At 35.8% G+C, this 24,419-nt stretch overlaps 2 protein-coding genes across 4 annotated transcripts in view; one reads left to right on the top strand and one right to left on the bottom strand.

Moving 5' to 3' along the window:
• The window catches only part of LOC149776990 (5-taurinomethyluridine-[tRNA] synthase subunit MTO1, mitochondrial-like), a 281,547-nt gene that overhangs the window by 151,080 nt on the left and 106,048 nt on the right, over positions 1-24,419 (top strand). The window lies entirely within an intron of this gene.
• Positions 1-24,419, bottom strand: part of LOC149776991 (uncharacterized) — a 102,728-nt gene that overhangs the window by 77,548 nt on the left and 761 nt on the right. The gene's annotated exons all lie outside the window — the stretch shown is intronic.

Raw genomic sequence — 24,419 nt, 5'->3', positions numbered from 1 at the left:
TTTGGACTGGTCGGCCTGGTGTCAGAATAATGACTGGGTGGGACATCATGCAACATGTCTGCAGCATGATGCTCCAGTGCTAGACATCACTATAAACTGCCACACTGCAGATATTGTAGTGATGATTGAATTTTTTTAAAGCTACATTCAAAATCCAAATCACACACACAGTGCCATTTTATAAGTCTTTGGTATGACTTTGCCAGGGTTTGAACCCGCAACCTCTCATATCTGAGGCACATGCTCTAATAACTTAGGCCACCGGAGTGGTCTTTTGTGGGATAAAATGAAATAAATTGTAAATTAAGTAAAGCTGGGCTTGAAATTTATATTTTTATCACTCAAATTATTTTGCAAGTGGAGAAAAAATCAACATGGAAAATCTTAATTCTACTGGCAATTTCTTTAACCATTTACTTTAATTAATCTCTACGTCTGTACTAAAGTACAGGAGTTTTGGAGTAAGAAGGAGCAATGATACTTTTCTATCAGTTAATATGTAACTTTTATTATCATTTGGACAGTAATAATATTATTTTTTTTAACTATATTTACAGCTAAATTGTTTTTCTTGTTTAATTATAACCAAAGTTTTATTTTTAAATACATCCTATTTTATAGTTTTTTTATACTGAAAGGTTCATGAATAAAAAGCCTAACCAGATTGAATGATGAGAGTATTTGGGGATGACTATTTCATTTTAGGGGATTGCCAGGATAACATGTGACACAAGAATCTGTGATTAGCCATCATAAAAAAAAATACTCACAGAGCAAGTCATCACACAGAGTAGTTAAAGTAACTTATTTTACTTCAGTGAAGATGATATAGGAAAAAATATTTAATTATTTGGTTATAAAATGTATGGACACAAATAAGAAATCCAGCTTCCTCTTGAAAACATAATGGTTGTGCCCTAGTGTGCTGTGTATAATTGAAAGGTATGTGTACAGTTTTTCTCAAATCTTTCCCACTCATTTTAGATATTTGGAAAGTTGGTGTTTTTCTCTAACCCTTTCTATCACACATTAGATATTTGGACACATTTATATTGGTGTATTTCTCTTCTCTGACCTATTCCACCCAATTTTAGATATTGGGGCAGTTATGCTGGTGGTTTTCTCTGACCTTTTCCGCCCTGCGTTAGATATCACTGGTCTACAATTTTTTAGAAGTTGTCTGCTCCAGAGATAAAATGTGCTATTTATTATGGATTTTGATGTGCTGAATTCAAATATGACAGTTAAAACATCTGACTGGCTACTGTTTCCAAGATATTTAAGTTTTTACATTTTATGTCTGTGTATATTGTGGAGTTCTGTTTATGTAACACTTTAAAAAACAGCAGAAGGGTTATATAACTAAAATTTATTATGAAAGAAAAGGCAAAAAACTTTTATATAAGTATAAGCACATAGTTTAGTCCTTATTCAGTGCTTACTCAGCACTTCTTGGCTTGTCTCTTGTATTCATGTAATGGAACATCTCTTGTCACTGACCAGCAATAGTCTGCAAGCATCGATGGGCTCTATTTGCCCTAATAGCGTTTCACCATTGTTGCTGTGTCCTGGTGAAATCACTCTGCAGTTCAGTGGAAAAAATCTAGATGAGAGTGCAAGAAATTATCTTCAGTGACATGTTGCAACCAAGGATTTTGTATGCCTTGAGAAGGTTTTCCACCAACTCCCTATAGTTGTCTACCTTATTGAACTCCCTGTAGTTGTCTACCTTATTGATTCGGAGAATTTTTTTTGGAATGGCTTTCCATGCCATCTTTTCCATGCAGTGCACAAACAAATGCATTATCTCAAAGAATTTCATGAATCTGAGGACCAACAAAGACACCTTCCTTTATTTTAGCTTCACTTAACCTTGGAAATTTTCCATCGAGGTACTTGGAAGTTGCTTTTTTTTGTCCATGGCCTTGACAAAGTTATTCATCAGTCCAAGCTTGATGTGCAAGGGTGGTAACAAAATCTTCCTTGATTCAGCAAGTGGTGGATACTGAACATTTTTCCTCCCAGGCTCCAATAACTGTCAGAGTGGCCAATCTCTCTTGATGTAGTGGGAATATCTTGCACAACTATCCCATTCACAGATTAAGCAGCAGTACTTTGTGTATCCAGTCTGCAGACCAATCAAGAGAGCAAGAACCTTCAAATCACCACAAAGCTGCCACTGTTGATGGTCATAGTTAATGCACCTCAAAGTTGTTTCATGTTTTCATAGGTTTCCTTCATGTGGACCGCATGACCAACAGGAATTGATGTCAAAACATTGCCATTATGCAGGAAAACAGATTTAAGACCCAACTTCGATGAATCAATGAACAGTCTCCACTCATCTGGATCATGAACGATGTTGAGGGCTGCCATCACACCATCGATGTTGTTGCAGGCTACGCTATCACCTTCCATGAAGAAGAATGGGACAAAATCCTTTTGATGGTCAAGGAACATGGAACCCTAATATCACCTGCCAGGAGATTCCACTGCTGTAGTCTGGAGCCCAACAGCTCTGCCTTACTCTTGGTTAGTTCCAAATCCATGACATCATTCAGTTCACCTTGTGTTATGAGGTGTGGTTCAGAGGAGGATGGGAGAAAATATGGGTCATATGACATTGATGGTTCAGGACTAGAAGTTTCATCCTCTTCCTCATCTGACTCAAGTGAGAATGATTCTGGTGCATCAGAAACAAGCAGTCCTTCTCCATGGAGCACTGAATGTATAGCTGATGGAATGTTTGGATAATGCACAGTCCACTTTTTCTTCTTTGACACACCTTTCCAAACTGGAGGCAACATGCAAAAGTAACAATTGTTGATATGATCTGTTGGCTCTCTCCAAGTAATTGGCACTGCAAAAGGCATCGATTTCTTTTCCCTGTTCAACTACTGGCAGAGGTTTGTTGCACAAGTGTTGCAGCATATGTGTGGAGCCCACCTCTTGTCCTGATCTCCAATTTTGCAGCCCAAAAAAAGGTGATAGGTTTTCTTAACCATAATGGTTATACTGCACTTTTGAGATGGAATAGTCACTTCACCACAGACCCTTTCAGAAGTTATATGCACACAAGTACGAGGCATCTCTGCTCACTTTTGCTAAACAGATATTTGTCCCTTTGCAAAATCAAACACTGACAAATAAGACTCAGCATGAAACTGTATGATTTCTGGAGCTGATATTGGGCAATTTGTTCAGCAGAGTGATGTAAGCTTAGTTATGGCTGCATTATCCATGACTTCTAGGAATAACATAATGCAATTCATATCATGTATGATGCAATACCAGCTTCAGATTGCATCATTCATTGTTTTGCCTAAAACCCAGGTACTGCCCAAACTCAGTCATAGATTTATTCATAGATCCAGTCGAGGTGTATTTTAGTCATTTCTGGATTTAATTGATATCCATTCCCTTTATAACTCCCTTACGCTCCACCATTCCCAAATCAAAGGTTCTATATACTGGCCCAGTATCGTATCTTTAAAACTAGAGCCAATCAACAATTTTAAGCATCATTTTCGTTCTCGGCGACTCAGAACTAGTAAAGTTCAACTACTTTTATTTCGAAAGCAATTGGTCTGTAGACCAGTGTTTTTGAACAGTTATGCAGGTATTTTTCTCTGACCTTTTCCACCCCATTTTAGATGTTTGGACAGTTACACCCCAACATATCCAAATATCTGAAACTGGGTGGGAAAGGTCAGAAGAAACTCAGACTAGTATATCTATGGCAGCAGTATTAGGTAGCATGCTAAATAACATATCTCATGGTAAAATCAATGCCAAAACAAGCTTCATTTTACATTTTGGAATTATGCATGTATGTATTTTGCTGAATTTACATACTTTAAGCAGTTTGAACATTGATTTGATGCCTATCACTGGAAAATTTAGCACTTGAAAAAAGATACAAGAGCTTGATACATAAACTTGAATTTTCCTTAATTGACTCTCATTTTGCAAGTATTCATGAATTATATTGAAGGCCTGAACTGCTTCCAGTTAAGAGTTTTCAGTAATTTAGTTGAACCCAAGCACAGATACATGGCAGATGATACATGTACTGGTACACTTTCCAGGGTACAATTTAGCCATTACCAAACATGCGATAATGGCTTTGTCCATGAAAAGAACATGGAAATTATCTCTAGTCAATTAAAATTAATGCATGATTAATTATGATGAACCAATCATTGATCTTAATATTTCAGATGATTTTCAATAGAAGGGAAAACTATAAATGAAATCATGAAGATAATGGTGTGGAAAGGAACAAATATGTTTTAATATGTGTATAGTAGGACAAACAAATATTATCTTACTTCCTATTTGAAAGTAGCCACACTAGAAACAGCTGCAAATCAAGATTGGTATGATGAAAATTCAATGTCAGGAGTCTATCTCTCTCTCTCTTTTTTTAAAGGAAATAAAACCTGGTAAACTGACTCAGTGCAGTACAAGTGTTTGATAGGAAATCTGCAAAAGAAATCCCATCACCCTGCATTTAACCTGCATGATCTGTTTTTAGTTATTTTCATGTGGGGAAAGATCTTTATGGGATACCTCTCTCTGATGTAGAGATTCTGAATAAAAGCTGGAACCATCAAATGTGAAAACCAGAATCTCAGAAGCACTTTGTGTTCTTTGCATATGGCAAGAAAGGCACAGGAAGATGGTATTTTTAATGAATGTATCACGTTTAGAGCTCCCAGTAGGACCATAGATTGTCAGTATCATTTAGACAATAGGTTGTATTATTATACCTTTATGGTGCGAAACTAACAGGATTTCTCAAATAAACAACATTACATAAAAAGCTAAGACACAAAAGTAGAATCAGGATGATGGTCAAAAGCTCAGATCTATAAAATTCAAAGTTGTCAGCAAGATAAAATCTATTATTATAATTATAATAAAGAACATGGGAAACATAAAAAAAAGTAGACAGGTATTTCCATAGGGAATACCAATGTCCTAGACCCAGACCCAAATAGACATCATGTTTACCTCCATTGATAATGATCATGATATTTAACCCAGTCATAGAGAAATGTTAACTATGTACTCTTTGTTTACAAAATAAAAGCCACTGGTCAGATACATAGTGAACTAGATTTTGGACAAGTTCAAGCTCAAAACACAATTATATATAGCATATAATCATGGGGAAAAAACTAACAAATACAAATTAAATATACAAAACAGTATCATGTTTAGAGTTCCTCAGTAAAACAATAAATGATATCATGTTGAAAGTTCCAGTGTAAGACCATGGTTTACTGATGTTTTCCTTTGTTCAGTACCATTTACAGTAATTGGATCATGAAGAAAATAAATGCTCAAAAGAAATTAAATTATCATTAATTAGGTTTGACTGGTTATTGTTTATTGCATGATCTGATAGCTCATGGAAAACTCATTTTGACGGTTTACAATTTGCATGTGCCATCGATGGTTCTCCAGTTAGATAATGTGTAATCACCTGTGTTTACACTTGTAGGAGTCCCAGATTACTTAACTGGTCTGTGATTGACAAAGTGGCAAATCAGATTGTGTTTTGGCTTTGTAACGTAGCTTTAACAATTTTGCAGTCATATTGCTATGATATCTGCAGTGTGGCAGTTTATAGTGATGTCTAGCACTGGGACATCATACTGCAGACATGTAGCATGATATCCCACCCAGTCACATTATTCTGACACCAGGCCAACCAGCCCCTTCTGCCAACAAAAAGCGGTCTGTCAAGATAGGTGGTCTGTCATAGCAGGTTTGTACAAAAAGACCAGTTTCCAAGGTCCAGTTTCAGAACAATTTCAAGAAAAAAACCACTGTACATATATTCTATTCTTTATTAATAGTTATTGCTAAAATATTGTATGCATTCATCTAAAAACAAAATTATATAGCAATAAATATATACTTCTGTCATTAAATAAGAAATCATATTTACATTTGAAGATCACATATTTTAGCATATGAAATCGTTTTTGAATTACTTCTTTTCCTTTATAACAACCTAAATTTGATTTACTGGCATTTAAACCACTTTTTTGCGAGTGGTCTGCTCTTTTTCACTTCTTTCAGTTACAGTAATTATTTTCTCCAGCCTTAAAATTTGTCTCTTTTTAGTTGGAGGTTCATCCATTGTTTTTAAGGCTGTAGGTGTTCAAATTATTAGTGCTCAATTGTAATATCGAACATAAAGACGGTTTTGACTGGGCTGTGGGAAAATATGAAATATCTATACATGTGCATTGCATATCTAACAATTAATGAAATAAAAAGAAACAATTATCTCATCCAGAAATAGAACCATTTACTCAGAGGCAAAAGTCAATGGCTTCATTTAAAGATGACATACTGGGATTAACTCTATAAGCAAAGCGTGTAACCCGGTCACACCAATGTGACTAGATGACAGCTTTGTACTTGGGATGTAATCACTTAGAATTGGGAGGGGGGAAAACAACAAACATCACAAGACTTCAACACTATCAATCAAATCCGGCAAATGATTCTCTCTTTCTGGTTTAATAGACAGTGACCTTATTCACCCCTGGCAATATGATTTAACTCTAAAGACAAACAATATACACAACCACTACATCAACTTTGGCACTACAGGGGCAATTCGTGACATGTACATTAGCCTGGTTTACAGACTGTAGCATCTTTCACTGGTAGCAACAGTCCATTTTTTAAAAATATTCCTTTTATGTTTGTTTTTTTATCAGAACGATCCTTACTAATCAAGCAGTCGTTATAACAATTGATTACATATAGGTCAGTGGTGTCTGTTCTCGCGATACATTTGTTCATAAGGATGCCAGTTCCTATGATAAGGCCAGGAAGCAGGCTAAGTGCGGAAATAATTAGTCTGGTTCCCTGCTTTGTATGCTCTCTGCGTTGCTCACCCCTATACAAATAGTGGAGAACAATGCAGGGAGCACATGAAGCAGGGAACCAGACTAGGAAATAATTTACTTATACATTAGTACATTGCATATGACAGAAACTATAAAACACTGTAAGCATAGCTTACAAAAATTCAGACATCGGTAGCCAGCCTATTATTTTATTTTTTTATTTTTTAGAACGGTAAGAGTGTTCATTCTTACAGGGATTAAATAAAGGTCAGTGGAGTTTATCCTTGTTTTTGCGATGCGGTCATTCATAGCAGTGTCTAAATGCATATTTTGCCAAGACATTGCAGTCACTGGTTGTGTTCAGCCTGTGGTCACTCATAACAGAGCGTGTATGTAATAGAATCGATCCGTGCATTATGATTGTGGTCGGAAAAGATAGGTGGTTATTCATAGCAGTTTTTACTGTACCATTTTTATAAGTCTTTGGTATGACTTGGTTGGGGTTCAAACCCATGACTTCCTGTATCAAAGGCAGACGCTCTAACCACTAGGCCACCAGAGCGGTCACCCAATCAGAGATTACTACAACTAATTTGCATAGCATTTTCTTTAATATCAAAGCTTTTTCTGGATAATATTATCACTTTATTCGATAGTATGTATAACTTTTTATTCATGGTAAAATTTAATGAAAATTGGGTGAAAGGGCATGAAGTTGTAACAGTTCAATGACTTTTCACATGTTATGTAGCAAACCTGGCCACAGTGACAATTAGTTAACCAGATCGTGGTATGGTTAGACAAACTAAGAACCCAAGAATCAAACATGAGGAGCCTCCCCAAACTTTGTAAGTTCTAGTGTTTTTCAAAACTAATCAGTTCCATGTTTGGTCTGCATGCAGTTGTTATTTTTATTACCGTGTGCATTATGTGCTCTAAGCCATTTAACAATGCTATCATCAGCAAGGTACAGAGCATTACCTCCAAATATGAAGAGCCTGAGATTGTGATGATATGACATACCATATGGAACTGAAGATTTGACAATGGAAGTGGTTGGATGAGCACAGACAATTTTATGTTTTGCAAATACACAACACATTATTTTGTCAAGAATTTTATTTTTGGTACAGATTACAATCAGGACATATATTAGACTGAGGTAAGGAAGTCGTCACAACAAACAAAATAATAGGGCCAAGTGTTTGGAACTATTTAGATAGAAATTTAATCGTACATACCTGTCTGCCAAGCTCTACCTGCATAGGGATAATATCCAAAATTGTATAATAAATCACCAGATAGCAGAGGTGTTTACTTAGCAGAGTGGGAGCCTGGCTTGAGAGTGGGCAGTGGACCATTGGAATGTTGAATAAACAATGCTTGAGTGACAGGATAGGTGTAGCTTGAGGATTCATTAATTGTTTTTTAGGCTGTATTTAGAGATTTATCAGAGATTATTGAGTCTTAAGTACAGTGTTGAAATTTGTGCATTCCAATGTTTCCCTTGAAAATGTTACAAGTGCTAAACACATTGAGCCTCTTTGTATCTCCAAAGAAAATCTTGTAAATCTCTGTTGTTTGAAGTTTACGATTTTGCTTTAGGACTTCCCATGTTGGAAGTGAAACCTACTGTTCATGATCAAAGCTGAAGTTGGTGGGAGCATGATAAGATCTGTGTTGGTTATCATTAAATTGGAGTCCCCAGGTGGCCAAGTTGTCTAAAGTGTTCACCTTTACCTATCAATGCCATCTCACCACTGTCCATTTTAAATTTTGCATAGCAATATGTTAGTCTATCCCCAGTGTGATAAAATTTTTACTTTTATTGTTCCAACTTACATTTTCACAACCATTTTTTTCAGGGTTAGTTTGGATCTTCTTAAGTTCCTTGCATACAGCTTTTCTCTATGTTTAGAAGTCTGATTTTGCATGTACTGCTTTGTGTTACTTTCAAGTTGGGAATCATGATAGTGGGATAACTGACCCCAAACCACTACCACCAATATCCTAATATTTATATATTCTTCTAGGTCACATGTGTCAAACTCAAGGCCCACGGGCCACATCAGGCCCGGCGTACAATTATATCCGGCCCAAGAGAGAATTTTAGGCAAAAATATTTTTTAATGGCCCTGCGATATAAAGTGCAAATCAGATTCCCTAATTAGCAGCCTTGCCAAACATCCAGCTCTGACAAATTGGCATAAGGGCGAAAATGGGTATGCCAATGATTTTTTATTATTAAAACTTTTTTCTGTTTTAATTTATATTAATGCTTAAAAAAGGTTTAATTTTTCGCTTATTGAATGTTTATCCTGTTCGGCCTGCAACCTTACGTGTGATTTGAGTTTTGGCCTGCTGAGCGATTGAGTTTGACACCCCTGTTCTAGGTGGTACAAGATAGGAATGTTTTAATGCCATTGCCCTTAATTTTGCACAGCATCTACAGTGCACAGTATTAGAAATGGCAATTGTTAAACAGGAATTTGTTCCTAAAATTATATTACAAACAGTACCAGTGAAAGATGGACTTTGACGTAATTTGTTCATTACCCATGCTGGTAAAATATATTTTGCCAGTAGAATTGATGTGTAAAATAGAAAGATTAGAATTTGCAAGCTGAAGCCAAGATGCTGAGGCCCAGTTGTGCAATTATTTGTTAAGGCTTGCCCATATGTTAATTAGAAAAAGTTTGGTTGCAAGAAAAACCATCAACTTCCTGATTCAACAAAGATTTTAATATTTCAATACCAGCTGTTGGAGGAAATTAGCATTAATGCAGGCATGCTTTGATGACTTCACTGAAATTTTTTGCATCTGCAGCAAAAAAGGCCATTAGTCACCACATGTTCCTGTATCACTAGACTGGTAGCCAGTGATTTTCATGTTTAGTTTACCTGCTTACTGTGAAAAGTTGTATTCTGTCTTACAAGTTATATATATATATATATATATATATATATATATATATATATATATATATATATATATATATATATATATATATATATATATATATATGCACAAACACACACACACACACACACACACACAGAGTGAGCCAGTTGACTTACTGCTTGGACTTTCATTTTAGATGTTTTAAATAATTTCTCCATGCAACATATGGACATAAAAATACTATTTTAAGATGTCTGTTTGGAAAAAATTTTGTTATTTCAAAGTCACAAGCTTGCTGTAGATTTTGTGCAATATTAAATTGACATAAACTGTTTCTTGATTTATCTATGTAACTTTTAATTCATGTTTTATTTTCAAGGTGTTGTACTGCATATACCTGCATACAAGTCAGATCAGCCTGCAAAATTCAAAGACCCACAGCTACCATTGCATAATGTGCTAGCAGATCAGGGTTTATGCAGTTTATATGGAGTGATCAGTAGAACAAACAACATAGACCCTGGTCTGCCCACACATAGGATTGCAGGTCAGGGTCTGTGTTACTTGCAGTTGCAACTGACTTATAGGAAAGTATACAGAGCACATACATGTACCATATTTCTCCAAACATATTGTGCTCAAAGACAGTCCCATGAATACTGCAGTGTCTGAAAATCAAGCTGGTACGAGATTTGTGACCAATTCTTTTGGCTGCAGATCTATTACTAACATTAACCTGACAGACTTTACTATTTCTTAGTTGTTCCTATAAATGACTCAAATATACTGTGTTAATCCTTAAAACTTATAAAAAAAGAGACATAAAAGCACAACAATGGAAGCAGAGGTTGATTGTTTGATAGTGAGAGACTGGTATTATAACACATTACTGGAAATCCACAAAGTTAGCATGCAGTAGGTAGAGCACCAGTCGAAACTTGATCTTTGTAAAGCAGCTGTTTTTCTTTCATTGTCCTCAACTTAAACCAAGCATCTGCTGTATAGGATTCCTAAATTTCACATGTCAAACAGAGTTGTTTGTTCCATACTTGGCTTATGTTGACCTTGTTAGTGGAGGGGCTTGACCAACAAGTCAAAAACATTTTCAGGCCCTTTACTGTACATGGTTTTACCTAACTCCTGCTTTGAAATAATTACATATAACAGAGAGCCCCAAATATGGTTAGTTATTGTAAATGAATTGGGTTTTCTCATTTAATTAAAGTCTTTTATTATTGTTATTATTATTATTATTATTATTATTATTATTATTTTTATTTATGGGCTATATAAAATACTCTTGCAGAGAGGAGTGGCTGGAAGAAGCAGTCATCAAAGTAAGCCCCATCCCTAAGTGTTTCTCTGTTGTTGTTGATTTGTTTCATAATATTGTTTCATAATAAATGCAGTATTTCTTCCATGATAAACCCAGTGGCCAGCCTAATATGTTTTTCAAAAGTAGGGCATGAGCTTATTATCAGACATGGAGTTATTATCAGATAAATATGGTAATACAGTATTTGATAATCTTTAAACAGCTATATTTTTATTCTTTTAAAATGAAAATGGCAATCATTGTAACACTATTTGTTTTCACTTTTTAAAAACCGCAGATATGTGGTTTATCTTGTCGTACAGCTTTTTTTGTACTTCATCGGTATATCTGTCTTCCTATGTGTCTGACTCTATCTATGTATCAGGGCCTTATCTAGTCAGATTTGATAGAAATGTGTTCATGGTTCACAGATGCCTGAAAACTACCATCTATACTTGCTTATAAGATGAGTTCAACTGCAAACTGCAAAGACTCAAATCTGCCATCACATAATGTATGGGTAGATCTGGGTCTGTGGAGCTTGTTAGAAGTAATCAGTAGAACAAACAACATAGACCCTGATCTTTGGGTACATTATGCTATGGCAGATCAGGATCTTTGCTGTTGTAGTTTGACTCAACTTAAGCAAGTATATACGGCAACTTAAATACAAAAGTTAGCCACAATTAATGACTGTACATGGGTAACAGGTAACAGAACATGAAAACATTGTAGTTTATATTCTCTGGACTTTGTCTCTTACAACAATCAAATCTGTTAGGTGTGTAACATGTCCTAAGACAAATGGTTGATTTATAAAGGTATTTCTGCAATAACTTGGTACAGGTTACTAGTGAAAAAAATGCCTTTTATAGTTAGGCTGTTGCATAATACAGATGACCTTTGAAACAGGTTTAACTTAGTTTAACCATCTATAAAAATTGAGAAATCATGTATTTTAGGTACCCTGTTTAGTACGTATACCATTGATGGGGAAGTAGTTGTGCTGATTTTATCTTTAAAAATAAGAAGTTAGTTGGTTAATTACAACATTATTTGCATAGGTGGAATACTTAGAACTAGTTATCTTTTTTTTAGGTAGTACAAACTTAAAAAATATTGACAAAACTGTTTTCTCGATCTAATAAATTTCTATTGTAAATGATTTTGTTTTGGTTTTCAGGGGGTTTTAATGGCATTTTTAAACACATTATTGGTCATATCATGCCAAGAAAATGGGAGCTAAGTTGTTTTTTGCCTTGCAGAATGACATGCTGAGGCAACCAACATCAACTTTTGCCGGGGTGCATAACAAACCTGCAGCCCTTGGATTACAAGTCTAATGCTCTGCCAACTGAGCTAACATGTTTGATCTGCTTTTGTATACATAGATCATGCTTTTGTATATGTAGATCTTGCTCTTGTGCATGTAGATCTTGATTTTTTTTACATAGATCATGCTTTTTTGTACATAGATCTTGCTTTTTGTGTATGTAGATCTTGCTTTTGTGTATGTAGATCTTGCTTTTATGTACGTAGATATTGCTTTTATGTACATAGATCTTGCTTTTGTTTATGTAGATCTTGCTCTTGTGTGTGTAGATCTTGCTTTTGTGTACTTAGATCTTGCTTTTGTGTACTTAGATCTTGTTTTTGTGTACTTAGATCTTGCTTTTGTGTTTGTAGATCTTGCATTTGTGTACATAGATCTTGCTTTTGTGTATGTAGATCTTGCTTTTGTGTACTTAGATTTTGCTTTTGTGTATGTAGATCTTGCTTTTGTGTATGTATATCTTGCTTTTGTGTACATAGATCTTGCTTTTGTGTACATAGATCTTGCTTTTGTGTACATAGATCTTGCTTTTGTGTATGTTGATCTTGCTTTTTTGTATGTAGATCTTGCTTTTGTGAACGTAGATCTTGCTTTTGTGTATGTAGATCTTGCTTTTGTGTATGTAGATCTTGCTCTTGTGTATGTAGATCTTGCTTTTGTGTATGTAGATCTTGCTTTTGTGTATGTAGATCTTGTTCTTGTGTATGTAGATCTTGCTTTTGTGTATGTAGATCTTCATTCTTATGCATGTGCATACTGTATACCATATACTCACTTATAAGTAGAGTCAAACTGCTAACAACAAAGATCTGATCTGCTGCAGCATAATGTACTTGCAGATTGGGGTCTATGTTGTTTGATCTACTGATTACTCCTAACAAACTGCCTAGACCCATGTCTGCTGGTGTTTTTCGCAACATGAGATCTGGGACTGTGCAGTTTGCAGTTGGACTTGTCTTATAAGTAAGTACATACTGTATTTCAAGTTGTGCATGAGAAAAACATCTTTGCCACAATTGTTGTTCTGCCTTTAGAATTGCCAAGATTTTTAAACATGATACATCAAACCATTAAAGATATGTCTTTACAACACACAGAATACTAATATTTGACTTGTGATCCAGGTGTGCTGTCTGTGATATAATTTTTCAGTTTCAAAACTTTTAATGTTTTTGTCCATTTGTCTATCTATCCATCAATCCATCCATCCATCCAACAATTGATCCATCCATCCGTCCATCCATCCATCCATATCCACACTTTCATTATCAGGGCAAAACTGTAAAACTCTTATTTCAGTTAAATTTCAAAAAATGAATTAGATAATTGGTGCAGATTTGTCTTAGTTCTATTCACAATTTTTCAGTTTCAATATTTTCAAAATTTCCATCTACTTGACCATCTATTTATCCATCATTCACACTCCAAAACTGTTTTGTTTGAACTTGGCACTTGTACTAGATTATTGGTCCTTGTGCCATTCAAAATTCTTCAGTTCAGTATTTTTAATGTCTTCTATATATTCATTCATCATTCACACTTTTATTTCTGAATCAGATCTCCAAAATTGATGAAGGTATCTGTATGAAACTGCATAGACATACTCACTCATGTAGATGTGACCAGTAATCTAGATGTGACTTTTGATTTTGAGAAACCATTATTTTCAGTATCTTTAAAGTTCTTCCATTTATCTGTTCATCCATCCAGCCATCACATATTATTTTGTTAATAGAGTTAAAATCTCAAACTGTTCAGGATAATTCTTTGAAACTATATATATATATATATATATTCCCTGAAAATGATACACAGAAAAATACATGTAGACATGTGCTTGCGCTGTTACTTTTCAGGGGCAGTTCAAGATATATTGTTGGGGGAAGGGGGTTTAAACAAGTGGGCAAGAGTCTGTGGGATGGAACTTTGGTAGGGCTAGTGGACAAAACCATTGGAAGCTCCTTTATGGTAAGCATTTCCAGGGAATAATTTCAGCCATGCAACTATAGGAAATGTGCTGGTTCTTTCATGCATATAAGGGATGGTTGGTTTCACACATGCATGCACACATTCTCTCTCTCTCTCCCTCACACACACACACACACAGACACACACACACAGACACACACACACAGACACACACACACACACACACACACACACGCACACACACACACACACGTCTGCCCCTGCCTTTCCACAGGTCAGCAGAAGCTCCTCCTTCCAAATATTGAGTTTGACATAAATTTAATAAGTTGACAATGTGATGCCTATTACACTGGACAACAAATTTTTACAAAAGTCATGTTACTGAAATAAAATTAGTCAATTCTTATCAATTTTTATGTGCTGAACACGAATATGACAGTCAAATTGCAAAATTGGCTCTAGTTTTTTTGTAATCTGCAAGAAATTAATGTTTACATAACGAAATGCATTCCAATAGTAAAAGGTCAACTGTAATAGCCTACCTATAAAAAATCAAGTCATTGACTACATCTTAGATTTCTTCGCCTGTCTCTTGTACAGCTGTTCGGGAGCATCTCTGAGGAGTGTCCAGCAGTAGTCAGCCAGCATTGTAGTGGACCATTTTCCCTGGTATCTTTGTTCCATTGTTGCGATATCTTGATGAAAACGTTCGCCGTGTTCATCACTAACAATACCACAGTTGCTAGGAAAGAAATCCAAATGGGAATGAAGGAAGTGAATCTTTAGAGACATATTGCAGCCAAGTTTCTTATACTTCATCAACATGTCTTCTACTAGTTCCTTATAGTTTTCTGCCCTAACATTTCCGAGGAAGTTTGTAGAAACTAGGCGAAAAGCATTCCATGCTTGTTTCGCGTCACCTTCCAGCAAGTTGTTGAACCGGTCATCTTTGAAAAGCTCTCGAATCTGAGGACCCACAAAAACTCCCTCTTTAATCTTTGCTTCGCTGAGTCGAGGGAATTTTTCATGCAGGTATCGGAATGCTGGCAAAGTCCGGTCAATGGCTTTCACGAAGTTCTTCATCAAACCTAGTTTGATGTGAAGGGGTGGTAGCAAGATTTTCTGAGCCTCAACCAGAGCTGGGTGTTGGATATTCTTCTCTCCAATGGCTACATTCTGCCTGTGAGTCCATTCCTTCCTCATGTAGTGTATTTCCCTTGCTCGGCTATCCCACTCGCATAAGAAACACATGTATTTTGTATATCCTTGCTGCAGTCCCATTAAAAGGGCAACTACCTTCAAATCACCACAGAGGTGCCAGCTGTACTTGTTATACTCAATGGAATTCAGTAGCTGCCTTAAGTTATCGTACGTCTCTTTCATGTGGACAGCATACGCTACTGGAATAGATGGAAGAATGTTTCCATTGTGCAAAAGCACAGCCTTGAGACTCAGTTTCGAAGAGTCCACAAATAGTCTCCATTCTTGTGGGTCATGAGTGATTTTTAAAGCATTCATGAGGCCCTCAATATCGGAACAGAATATCAGATTACTTTCCTTTCTGAAGAAAGGCTCCAATTGCTGGTGGCGCTTTCGATATGCAGTAATTGTGACATCTTCTTCTAGAAGATTCTATTGTTGGAGTCTTGATCCTAGCAATTCTGCCTTGTTCTTTGATAAGTCCAAATCACGAATCAGGTCATTTAGTTCTTCCTGTGTTATTCTGTGTGGGGTTGATGATGCACCACAGTGAAAATCTGGATCACTGCATGCTGATGGACCAGGAGAAGAACAGGTCGACTCACCTTTGTCTTCGTCAGATGAATCAAGAGAATATTCTGCTGGAGGTTCTGGAATAGGAAGTCCCTCACCATGTGGAACTGGTCTCAATGCAGACGGAATGTTTGGGTAGACTATTCTCGACTTCTTTCGCTTCGTTATTCCGCCGGAAAGAGGAGGAACCAAGCAGAAGTAACAGTCATTTAGGTGGTTGCTTGGCTCTCTCCACACCATTGGGACTGCAAACGGCATTGATGACCTTTTGCAATTCAACCACTGTGAAAGCTGTGTTGTACATGTAGCACAGCATATATGCGGAGCCCAAGGCTTGTCTTGGTCACCAACCTTGCATCCGAAGTAAAGATGATATGCCTTCTTCACTTGAGAATTGATACTTTTCTTCTGGTTGGCAAATGTCACTTCCCCACAAATATAGCAAAAATTGTCCGCGGTATTAACACACTTTCGAGGCATTACTGTTCTTTATTGTACGTAAATGGATAAAATAATAAGTTTTATGTAACAGTAGCTTGAACTGTCTCGCACAACGTCTAAAATATTTTAAATGCTGAACCTATCTTATTGGGCTTTATATAGTACACTGCTTACGTCAGCTTCAGCAGCCGCCTGGCATTAGTATAATAGGCCTACACATGTATAGTACACTGCTGACGTCAACTTACTTCAGCAGCCGCATGGCATTAGTATTGCATTGCATCAGAAAATGATGCAATCAACTGTGGATGATGTGAGCATGATGGTATTATGCAATGTTACATCATTATTCCGGATGTTGCTGCAGTCCTACTGGAGAAATTTACACAGTGAAACATAGAAAATGAGGTATATGAATATCTTCAAAACGAGAGCCAATACAAATTTTTCACGGTTATATTCGTGTTCGGCACACCAAAATACTACAGATTAGGGCCTTTTCAAGTCAGTAATGATTTCACTGTTGACCAGTGTTATTTCTCTATATACTTTGTAAATATGAACTTTTTATTTATGAGATCTTCTACATATACTCTGTCTCCTGAGAGACATCTTTTCAGGGCAGGGATACACAAGGATGTTTTCATGTCAATAGTTACTCATTTTCACCATTTTAAGTGAGTGTAATATATTATGTGTGGTGGCCCCAATTTATCTTGTGTGTGCTAGCCCCAAGTATCTTGTGTGTAGTAACCCTAAGTGTCGTGTGTGGTAGCCCTAAGTATCTTTTGTGTGGTAGCCCCAAGTATTTTGTGTGTGGTAGCCCTAAGTATCTTGTGTGTGGTAGCCTCAAGTATCTTGTGTGTGGTAGCCCCAAGTATTTTGTGTGTTCTAGCCCCAAGTATCTTTTGTGTTGTAGCCCCAAGTATCTTGTGTGTGGTAGCCCTAAGTATCTTTTGTGTGCTATCCCTAAGTATATTGGGTGTGTTTGCCCCAGGTATGTCATGTGTGGTAGCCCCAAGTTTCTTGTGCTTACAAATGTAGAATTCTTTTTGATGTGTCAAAGTAAGTACAAGATTTCTAATTGATGGAGTTAATTGTAGAACCATGTCTAACGGTTCAGGTGCTCAATGATACTTACAGCAATCATTTCTTTGTCTCAACTTATCCACAGAGCTGTTAAGGCTGTTCTTCTCAGCATTGTATGTTTTTGTAAATCAGTTTGAAAGTTTAGAAGGAAATATTTGACACAGAGAAGTTTCTGTATTACTTTTATCTTCAGTTATGTAAATGTGTCTCAAATAATACGCTACTGCAGTTATTTCAATAAATGGGAAGGAAATAGATTTTTTGTCCCAACAGGCTGACAGGAAAATTGCAACTAGTGATACGCTAAGATATATCTTGTATGTGATACATACTATCCCCGTCTTGGTTATGCGGAGAGACATTTTATGGCCGATACATACTGTCCCCATTAGCTCTGGTGGGCTAGCACCAAAATCTTGCATTAAACAAATGGCAAAAATAATTACATTTGAATGGTTATAGTTTTAGAATAATATAAAATGCATATGAATGGAGAGTTTTTAATGCTTTTTATAATCTAAGATAACTTTTTTCCAGTGAAATCAATTCCTTGATGTGTAACTGTTGTGTGTTCAGATACAAGTTTTAGTACTACCCTCAATGAAGGATTAGACACCAATATCCTGACCATACCTTGGGATCTTGACAGAATTTTTTTATTATTTAAAAGCAATGAGCTCTTTGATGAAGATGTTTCATTCAAAAGGTAAATGATGTGGTGTAAAGGAATTGTTTGTTATCAGTATTGTTGTCAGCAGTTTCATGACTAGTGAAGCACAGTATATCAGTTTTGACTGCTCCGGTGGCTTTGTGGTTAGAGTGTCTGCCTCAGATGCAGGATGTCATGGGTTTGATCCCTGGCCGAGTCATACCAAAGACTTACAAAAATGGTACTAACATCTGCCTCTCTTGGCGCTCAGCATTAAGAGGTTAGTGTTCGGATTAGTTGGCCTGTTTTCAGGATAATGTGACTGGGTGGGACATCTTATTACATGTCTGCGGCATGATGCCCCAGTGCTAGACATCACTATAAACTGTCACATTGCAGACATCATAGCGATATGACTGAAATTTTTTTAAAGCTTTGTTAAAAATCCAAATCACACACACACACACACACATATATCACAGTTTCACTTTTTTTGCTCTGATGTGGCAAAGCCATATCCATGAATAAGTCCATCTCCCACTTTTTGCAAAATATCCCCCTGTTTATATTATCAGATAAATATGATATGTGATGTGTGTTTGGATAATGAATTGTAAATGAGACACTTTCAGCAATATAGCATATATATCTGTGATAGTTGACAATGACCTGTACTTATGAAAACAGTTTTTGGGAAGACAACCCAACCTGATGTTACACATAATGCTTTAATAATAAGTATTCAGCTTCATAATCTTTGTTTCCAAGACAAAAAATGTATTGTAGGATTTATTGCCTAATATTTTGCCATATAGACATTAATTACACTCAAGTACAGTGTCATCTGCTATGTGGAATTTGAAATTGGTTCACGTACATGACTCCATATTTACAATAACTTTCAATCTGGGATCACGCTCAAACTCAAGTATTGCCACTGTCAAACATCACATTTGCTGTAGAAATAGCTATCCAAAGACATATTTTTCTCATTAACAGACTTAATTTTTTTTTAAATTCTCAGTATTATGTATTTGTTGATAACTTGCTTCAAAGTTAGACTTCTCATTCATCATAGATGGGTGGCACATTTGGTTTAATCATTGGGAAAAAAGCATGGATTAAAATAAGTGTTTCCTGCTTCTTTTGTGTGATACTTTTATCCATGCTGTTTAAAATACATCACTTTTCTTGAGAGAATTCAAGTGCTCCAGAAATAAATTTAAGGATTTTATTTTAATGGAGAATTGGCAATGGCAACTTATTTCTTGCTTGGAGGAATTTTAACCCTTGCATGTCTGTGGTACAGTATCCATCTGCTTTTTTCCCAATATAGTTTGCATTAGTAATAGTAATAAGCTAAATGGTCTTACTAAAATTAGTAACAAAGTTTAGATCCATTGGCCATTAGGTCAACTTTATGTGTCAATGGCAGCAACTCAAATGTAGATAAGTGATTAGATCTTGTAGTAGTTATTGCCCTTGGATGTTCATTAGGTCAATGATTAGCAATATCTCTGGAATTGTTCATTCATTTGATGTTATGTAAAATAGCATCAGCATTTACAAAACTTTGATACAGTAGAACCTGCCTTGAAAGACCACTCCTTCTGCCAAAAGTAATGGTCTTTCAAGACAGGTGGTCCCTCATAACAGGCCATAACTTTATACAATCAATAAATCTGTGCATGGAGAAACAGGTATGAAGTACTTGTATTTGCAAATTGACATAACAGTTGAGGCCATTTAAGTCCTGACACAGATTGCTGGCAGAAGTATTGTTGTGAATGCATGAAATCTGGCAGTGACACAAACAGAGTGATTATGGAACAATGTGACTATATTAAAGGCCTCAAAATAGCCTTGATAGACAGTGATTTTTCTCCAATTAAACCTTATTTGCATGTTTTTCTTTGGAGTGTAGGCATGTGAGACCCATGTTAATCACACTATTGAAAATCTAACAGGTCAACAATGACTAAACGCATTGGTCAATTGATTTTGCAATGGACAGTGTCTCTTCAGTCAACAAGAGGGCAGTAGTTCAAGCACTTTTTGGGTGGCTCACATATTTCAAGGGTCCATGTGGAATGAAGTAGATTGACAACCCTTGTCTATTAAAGATGTTTCAGCCAGCGCAAGAACAACTGTAGGAAAATAGTTGTGCATGAAGTATATAATCTTACTCCTTTCTAATGGTGTGATTTTTATTAAATTGGTCAGAGCAGGTAATAAAGGACTTGAGATATCATGCAGAAACTATTTTTCTTCTTAACACATTAACTGCTGGTGACAAGTTTACGTGGCAGGAGGTAGTAGCCTACTGCCGAGCTCTGTAGCATCAAGGTCATGTATGATTCACTAAAGTGGGTGGTATTATAGAAAGGTAGACAGATGTAGCTCTACAATGATACCACATAATCTGGAATTTCTAGTTGCACTACAAAATACAGAGGGAAAAACCTCATTTTTTGGACCTGATTTTTTTCTACCCTAAATTCGCCTGTGGTCAGAATCTGATTTTGTGTCCGGATTTTAGACTTTTTGGTCTCAGATCCAAGGCAGACCAGTATGAACTGCAAACAGACAGATGAACCTTTGCAAAAAGTAGGATAAGATGGGCATTTTGAATAAAGAGTGGTATCGCTATGAAAATAATGGGTCTCTTAAGCAAAAAAAACAGAAAAGAATTCCATTTTTTATCCTTCTGATCATGTGTGAGCCAAATAGCCAATGAAAATTGATGCTTCTAACACAACTAGGCAGTATGTTATTGAAAGATCACCTGGAAGTTGGTGTTTTAAGATGTATTCAAAATGTGTTTCCTACTCAAATTTCAGACGAAAACGACAAAAACCTCCAGGGGTTAGTATGTTAACAGTCACTGTGACCTTGATCATTAACCTTTTGACCCTGAAATAAAAAATTATTATCTGAAGTGCAAGTGTGTATTTGATTTAATTATATGATAATAATAATAATAATAATAATAATAATATCTTATTTAATATAAATTTGTTTCATTTTAATTCTTGTTCAGTTTTATTTTTTTTATTTTTTTATTACATGATATTGTAATGTAAATGTATTCACTAGAGATGATACTTTTTTCAGAAAATAGTTTGACCTTCACTGTTTGTTTTATAAACACCAGGTGTTGATCTAGTTCCTGACCTTGATTCAAAATATATAGTAACCACGTACTATTTTTTTTTTAAATGATTGGTTGTTGTCAAGGTCATGATGGGACTTTGTGTTTAAGATGTAAACAAATTTTTTTTTTATTTCTTAGAGTAAAATGATTGGTTATTGTCAGGGTCACGCTAGGTTTACATGACCTTTAACAAGTACCTAATTTCTATGAGCTTTTAGAAGATGATCACGTGACCCTTTATGTTTTAGGAGATGGTGTAACCTCTGTTTTGGAGAGTTATTCTCAGTAGAATCTGGGCTGTTACTCTGGAAGTTGTATGTTGTGCTGTTTGGAGTTATTTCAAATTACTTGGATTGGAGTTATTTCAAATTATTTGGATTCAAAAGGATTAATTCTTTTTTCCTGGAAAATACATGTGTTCATGTGAGATTCTTAATCAAACACAGTCCTTTTATAAAGATTTATTCCACTTTCCAAAACTGGAGTGATAATTCTTGTTTCTACAAGGAACTGTAGACTTCAAAACTACAGGTTACAGCATGCGTCATCGTCTTCCATCTTGGATTCTTCTTCAGGATTCATACTTGAAATTAGTAGAATATTTTGCTATTAGGACTACTAAAATTTTATTCTTGGATTATTCTTATATTATTTTTGGTATTGATTCTATAAAACCGCAAGTTCATATTTGTTTCATTTTTACAGAATTTTTCCAGGGAAATAAATTATTGTATTTTTTCAAAGCTTGTTGTTTTCACTCTTTCTTGTGTTACTGTTTGTTCGAGCCTAAACATGTGACATAAGACAAGCCATTTAGAAAGTTTGATCAAGTTATCTGGTATACAAGTCAAGTTATTGTGTGGAATCAATTTTCCTGCTTTCAGTCTCTCTGAAATTTATAGGTTTCTTCCTTTTTCCAAATGCAAATCCACTTAACAAAGTTTGGTGATGGTAGACAGTAGAGTCTCAATGTTTTGCTATGGAAACAAAAGAGGGTAAAGACTGACCATGGCAGGAAACAGGTATTACCTTTCTGATGGCAACAGCAGTATTGTTGTCAGTGATGTTAAGTACAGTGTTTCATAGTTACATATCTTGTGCATCAGTTGCTGCATTCAGCTGAAACTTTGTTACAATGTTTCTGTATGCCTGAAGTTTGTCCACATATGTGCCTTTGGGAGCCAGGTGTCTACTTTATCAGGATTCAATGTTCACAGGCAAGATTCCGTAACACTTACATTTGTCTTGCTGCCATTCTCAGTTGCAGAATAAGCTATTTGCAGGTTTGTAGACATGGAGAGCTATACATGCACAACAAAAGTTGGATTGTGTTATGCACCACACAAAAAATGCATCTTCAAAGCTATGCTTGTAACAACTAGTAGTTAACATTACAGTTCTATAATAATAGATTCTCTGGTGCATGAAACAAGTGATTTTAATGAACTGCAGTTTTGCATACTTGTCTTGTTGATGAGGGGTTGTTTGATTTTTAAGGGCACTTTGAGTACTTGATTGGTTATTTCATGCTGAGGAAAATGGGAGCATAGTGGCTTTCCCAAGGATACAACCAAGGCATTTGGTTTTCGAAAACTGCTTTTTACTTTGGGGATCTGCCAGGATGTTGCTTCACAAATTTAACCAGCAATAATCAGAATACCCAGGTGCTTGTAAGCATATGATACTGTCCATGTAAGAATTAGCATGTGCATGATAATTTATTTGCATATGCACAAGAATCTTAAATTGGTTGTACATTTGCACCTCAGCCATATAAAATATAAATATGTTAATTCAATATTTATTTCTTTGATGATAATATTATCCAAATATTTCTGTGCGAAACATAATTCCTTGTATAATTTTCAATAAAGGAAAGATAGAACCCTATGTTGTCCTGTAAAGTCCACATCTGTAGTATGTATTTCATAGTACTTTGGAATGACCAAGTTCAGTAAAGTGTGTTTATAGTAAACAAGTGATACAGGCCTTTCACTAAAATATTGATATGGCCTGGAATGAAAATGGTGCCAACCTCACATTCCAATACTTTAAAATCTTATTATTGCTACATTTCTTGAACAGATGATCTTATTGACAAGGGCTTTCAATACAACACTTATTACCTGTTCCCATATACAAGTGCATCTGGACACCCCTACAATGCAAGCTTCTTTGGATGCCTCTACCGAATTTCAAACTAATATGCTTAGATGACCTTCCATTATCAGCATACAAGCACTTTTGGATGCCCTTAGTAAACAAGCACCATTTGCATGGTCAGTTGATGGCACCACCTAATGGGAATATTCCCTCAAGTAAAACAGGCTTTCTAAAAGATTCAGTGAGATAGCACGTGCAGGTGTATTAGAGGAATCCTAAATATCTAATCAGAGAAAACTACGTTGGAAATACATCTGCATTTGAAATTACCCCAAAATGCAAATGGCTGCTGCTGTCTTTACATTTAAAGTAGTGGAATCCCAATTATCTGAATGATTACATTAAAATTTATCTTGATTTCTTATCAGTCATCATGAAAAATGGTTTAAAAAGCAAACAAACCCTAGTAGCTCACACAGCAATGACATTGATCGTCAGTCTTAATGGAATAATGTGTATAGTACACTGCTTCATGATCAGTCAAGTAAGAATGTTGCTGTTCATCATTTTTACTTTAGAAAGAAACCGTCAACACTAAATATTGAATTTGAGAGGTTTAAATATGCACATCTAAATGTTTAGTATTTCTCAGTCAGCCATATTGGGATATTGCCTTCCGGGGGCATGCTGTTTTAATGATAGCATATTATATAGTGTAGCAGGATATGTGTATACTGAGCTTGAACTCAGTGGTAGGTACTATGACGTAAAAGGTTGAGACATGGGTCCTAAACGAAAACTGTGCAGAAGTGACCTTCCAATATGGCCACTGAAGTGCTTATCATGGAAATCTTAT

The sequence above is a fragment of the Sinohyriopsis cumingii genome, chromosome 18, assembly GCF_028554795.1.
Source record: "Sinohyriopsis cumingii isolate HCF-2022 chromosome 18, ASM2855479v2, whole genome shotgun sequence".
Taxonomy (NCBI): domain Eukaryota; kingdom Metazoa; phylum Mollusca; class Bivalvia; order Unionida; family Unionidae; genus Sinohyriopsis; species Sinohyriopsis cumingii.
Note: the sequence above shows the minus strand (reverse complement) of the source record. Positions and strands in the feature narration are given on the sequence as shown.